The 5298-nt window shown below is 47.9% G+C and overlaps 1 pseudogene; it reads right to left on the reverse strand.

Moving 5' to 3' along the window:
- Positions 1 to 1349: 1349 nt before the first annotated feature.
- LOC146754740 (olfactory receptor 14J1-like) lies at positions 1350 to 2331 on the reverse strand (annotated as a pseudogene).
- Between the last annotated feature and the right edge of the window lie 2967 nt (positions 2332 to 5298).

A 5298-nucleotide genomic window follows, 5' to 3' on the forward strand; every position in this document is an offset into this window, starting at 1 on the left:
AATGGCATCCTGGCTTGGGTCAGGAATGGTGTGGTGAGCAGGACTAGGGAAGTCATCCTGCCCCTGCACTCGGCATTGGTGAGGCCACACCTCGAGTACTGTGTTCAGTTTTGTGCACCTCAGTACCAAAAAGACATGGAGGTACTGGAGAAGGTCCAGAGAAGGGCAATGAGGCTTGTGAAGGGCTTGAAAATCAACCCTATGAGGTGAGGCTGAGGGAGCTGGGGCTGTTTAGTCTGGGAAAAAGGAGGCTGAGGAGATCTTATCGCTCTCTTCCAGTATCTGAAAGGTGCATACAGTGAGAGCGGGGAAAGACCCTCAGTCTCCCTCTCACTTCTTCTTCTTCTTTCCCTGGAGCTCCAGAGCTAGTTACAGTAGCTCCTGAGGATTTTGACTATCCGTGGGATGCTCAAACCAGCATGCCTCCATTGCTATGTGTCATTAATGTGCTTCAGGTTATGTCTCAGATAAAAAAATTATTCAAGAATGTCATTGAGAGATCTGCCCAAATGTGATTCCTGTGGTGATTCCATAGATAGGCACATCTATTAGTATCTATGCATATGTTTGCAACTGCCTATATGATATGTCTGTGAAAATATACTATATATATCATATATGTATATATGCATATGTCATAATTATTATCCTTTTCTGTTTCTCTGTCTTTGTAAATAGCTTTAACCCGGTAAATTCTAAACCACAGCACTGCCCTGATTCCCTACAGATCTCCTTGGGACTCTCGAATCTGAAATGGTTCACGCAGAGAAGGTCACCAGGAGATCTTGAGGTCTTCACAGGGAGCAGCACCTGAGGCATATTCCTTACACCAGCTTTGGAAGAGACCTCCAGTTCTCTGGTCCTGCTCTGAAGGGGCCATATTTATTACGGCAGTGCCAAGAAGGAGACCAGCACTGACACAGCTGTTCATATTGCCAGCTACAGACTGCAGCCCCGGAGTGTTGCTGTAGAGACAGCAGGACTGTTGTCAGACATACAAGACCTTCAGGTTTCCACAAATGAGAGGTCTTGAGAGCTCTGTGGCAGTGTAAATAGAGCAGGAATGAAAAGAGCATGTAGTGCTGCTGTCTGTGGCTGTACCTCCCCCAGACCCAAACAAGGTAGGAAGATAGGAGAAGAAAAAGAAAAGCCTAATTTGAAAGCATTTATTTAACACTTAACCTATCCAAGTAATCTGGATCAATGTTTACATGAGCTCTTGGAGAGCAAAAAGAGAAAGTAGTTAGGAAAAAATGTGAAATAATTTTCAACGTTTTTCTGCAGATTCCTGTATAACAGAAAATCAAACTACCAGATATGCATGAAAGATAAAGAACTATCACAGGGAATCATGTGAGGAAGACATGCAATTCATGGAAGCTGTAATAGTGCTTACTGCAAAAGCTTCCTGAGAGCATGCTTGATCTCCCTGTTCCTCATGCTGTAGATAATAGGGTTCAGTGTTGGAGGCACCACAGAGTACAGAAGTGCCACTGTCAGATCCAGGAGTGGGGAGGAAATGGACAAGGGCTTCAGGTAGGCAAAAAAGGCAGTGCTAAGAAACAGGGAGACCACAGACAGGTGAGGGAGGCACGTGGAGAAGGCTTTGTGCCGACTCTGCTCAGAGGGCATCCTCAGCACAGTAATAAAGATTTGCAAATAGGACACAAATATAAAAAGAAAGCAGCCAAATGCTAAACTGATAGTAAAAGCGATAAACACAACTTCCCTGAGATATGATTCTGAGCAGGAGAGCTTGAGGATCTGGGGGATTTCACAGAAAAACTGGTTGACAACATTCCCATGGCAGAGAGGCAGTGAAAATGTACTGGCAGTCTGCATCAAAGAACTGAGAAACCCAGCGCCCCAGGCAGCTGCTGCCATGGTGGCACAAGCTCTGCTGTCCATCAAGGTCCCATAGTGCAGGGGCTTGCAGATGGCAACATAGCGGTCATAGGACATGATGGTGAGAAGGGAATACTCTGCGGAGAGGAAGAAGATAAAGAAAAAGACCTGTGCAGCACAACCGGAGTAGGAGATGGCCCTGGTGTCCCAGAGGGCGTTGGCCATGGCTTTGGGGAGAGTGGTGGAGATGCAGCTCAGGTCGAGGAGGGCCAGGTTGAGGAGGAAGAAGTACATGGGGGTGTGCAGGCGGTGGTCGCAGGCTATGGCTGTGCTGATGAGGCCGTTGCCCAGGAGGGCAGCCAGGTAGATGCCCAGGAAGAGCCAGAAGTGCAGGAGCTGCAGCTGCCGCGTGTCTGCCAATGGCAGCAGGAGGAACTCGCTGATGGAGCTGCTGTTGGGCATCTGCTTCTGTTCCTGGGCTTGGAGTCCTGTTCAGAGTGCAAAAGTTAATGACAAGTCCAGACCACTCTCACAAAAACTCCTCCTGCTATACTATCTATGTTCTTTCCCTATATAATAATATATAATAATATATAATAATAATGTTCATTTAAATCCTGAACTCGTATTTCTTTTCTTGAGGAAATCCCTTAAGGATTCACCATCTCTTAAGTAGTAGAAGATTAAAGATCTCTTTCTTTCTTCTTATTTCCTAATCATGTCTTAGCCTCATGGATATTTTCCTCCTTACTGCAGCTGCTCTTTGAGACTCCAGCCCCAGCGACTGTGCACTTCAATTTTTCTTGTAGAAATCAGACTGTTTACAGGACAAGTGAATTATTAATGTCTGCAGAAAACAACGAGAACAGAAACTGACTGCATCCTTTTAGGAACAAGAGGCTGAAAGCACAACCTGTGTGACTGTTCACAAACATTCAAATGATTGCAGAAATGTGTGAGAAATATAGCATTTTTTTTAAATTATATAGTCCCTATTAGATTTCTGCCTCCAATCCTCTTTCCTACCTTCAGAACAGGAAATAAAAAATCTCTGACTTTGCCCTTCATTTGCAGAGGTCCCTTAGAAACATTCAGTTGTGCAGTGGAGCTGTGATCCCCCTGCCCCAGGCAGCAGCTGTGGCAGCACAAGCCCTGCCGGGGGCCTCATTCCCCCCACACCACACGTCTCCCCTCAGCACCCTGGGCAGCTCCCCGGGCAGGCTGAGCGCTGAGCCTGGTAGGCGGCAGAGTCCCATACCCGGCACACAGCCCCTGGGGCACAGCAGGGACCCTGCTCTGCAGGACAGCCCTGGGCACCTGCCTGCAGCCCCGGCTGCACAGCCTGCAGCCGTGCTGGGACATGCAGCCCTCAGAGCTGTGCTCTGACGCTGCAGCATGGAAGCCCTCAGCTGGAGCCGAAGTCTTTTTCCACAGTAAAGAAACATGCAGAACCTGATGCCAGTTCTGCTATGGGATGACCCTGATTTGGTTAACCCTCTATGAAAAGCAGCTGCATGGTCTATAGTGAGACTTACCGTGTCATGGTCTGTGTGCAATGCTCCTGCAGAGAGCTCATATTCCACTCACACAGCACACATTCTGTAAGCTCTCTCCCCTTTCTCTTTTCTTTCTCTGTCACCTGCAGGCTGTGCTGTGCACAAGAGCTTCTCCTGAGCACAGCTGTCCCTCTACAGCACTGCCCACATTTATGAGCTCCCTGTGTCCCAGGAGCCCGGCCCAGCTCAGCAGCAGATGATGTCATTTTTATCCTTTCCACTCGTGTCCCCTGACACATCCCTGGGTCTTCAAGGCCAACAGCCCCTGAAGGGCAATGGCATCATTATTGTATTTTGAAATCTAATTAATTAACCATCCAGTGATAAGTGACTATTTCCAGACATCTGGTGAGTCCTACCAAAGAGTGTTTGGTGAAACAAAAAGAGCACCCAGACAAGGACAGGGACTTTCCCTGTGCAGGGCTGTGATCCAGCTGAGGTACTGCAGGCAACTCATTCCAAATACAAACTCTGGGCCTTAAATGGAATTCAGCTCTCCACGGACCCACGGGAGATGGGATTCCTCTTTTTTAGCTCAGATGTGCACAAGGAGTTCCCTGCATGTGAACTCCTGCTCTGAGTCCTTGGTCCTTCAGCAGGGAGTCAGTTGCTCTCACACAGACACTGTGACACAGTGTGATGTTCAGGGTGCCTGGGGTGCTCGTGGATGTGTGCCAGTGCTTGTAAACTGTGTGGGAAATCCCTGAGATAGACACCTACTTCCTGGGCATCAGCTGAGGATCTGAGAGGGGAAAAAGGTACTGTTGGCCATTCTAATGACAACAGACCTCAACGTTTAGTGCAACTTAGAGTGCCTTTGTCACCCATCTCCACAGAGCATGCAGAGTAACACAGCTGACTAAATGGATGAGCTCACAAAGGAAGTGCCAGTTCTTTCTCTGTTCTCCATCTGCTGCATATTCTTGAGCAGAAAGCAATACAATGCTAACACATATCTTTATTCTTCAACGGACATAGCCTCAGTTATGTAGGAGATCTCAGTTGAATGGCATCAGAAGCAGCCTAGTGTCACCTCAGTTCCCTGGGCTGTTCCTCACACTCTCATGCAGCTGCAAGTGCAGCACTGGGCCTTCCGGAAATTGTGCCCTAGGTGTTTCTGTGCTGCTATGTCAGCTCCAGGACCCACAATGGGCCTAACGCCTGTGTGCCACCTTCTGCACACTAATACCATAGATGAGCTATCCAGTCAGGCTATGTCCAGTGATGCTTTCCAATTAGGATGTTTACTTCTTTGGTTTTGAACAAATGAGAACACTAAGACTTGAGGAGCTAGAAATCTTTGTAGAGTTACAGGCTTGAGCTCTTGTTTGGACCACAGTGGCACAGTTGAATGGCTTCCACAACTGCACTATAGCACAAGGGGGATGCAGAGTCTTTATGACGGATTGGCGAGGAGACAAGGAAGGGCAACTGTCCTCTGTGAGAGTGCACCGAGCTCTGCATGGGGATGGCAGATCAGCCAGGTCAGAGCTAGTGATAATGGCAAACAGAGGAGACCAACAGTGTTCCTGGCTTCCTTACAAGGAAGAGCAAGTGGAAGGTGCCCTCTGCAGACAGATGGGACTCTGATGTTGTCAGGCCTTTGTCCGCTTTAGGAGCCTTTTTCACTCCAGTATCTGCTGCAGGGACAGCACAGCATAGAATGTGCCATCCAGGAGATCCCTGGAGACCACAGATGCCAGCTTCTTGACTAAGCCATGGAGGAACTAAGGAGGAGAGGTTCTCTACTGGTTCTCATACGCTCCAGCATGGAAGGTTTGGTGGGAACTGTGAAGGTCAAAGTGGCATCAGGCCACGTGCAAGACATAAATGAATCTCTATTTATCTATCTATCTATCTATCTATCTATCTATCTATCTATCTATCTATCTATCTA

The sequence above is a fragment of the Coturnix japonica genome, chromosome 38 (assembly GCF_054131305.1).
Source record: "Coturnix japonica strain WE chromosome 38, WE-NBRP24, whole genome shotgun sequence".
Taxonomy (NCBI): Eukaryota; Metazoa; Chordata; class Aves; order Galliformes; family Phasianidae; genus Coturnix; species Coturnix japonica.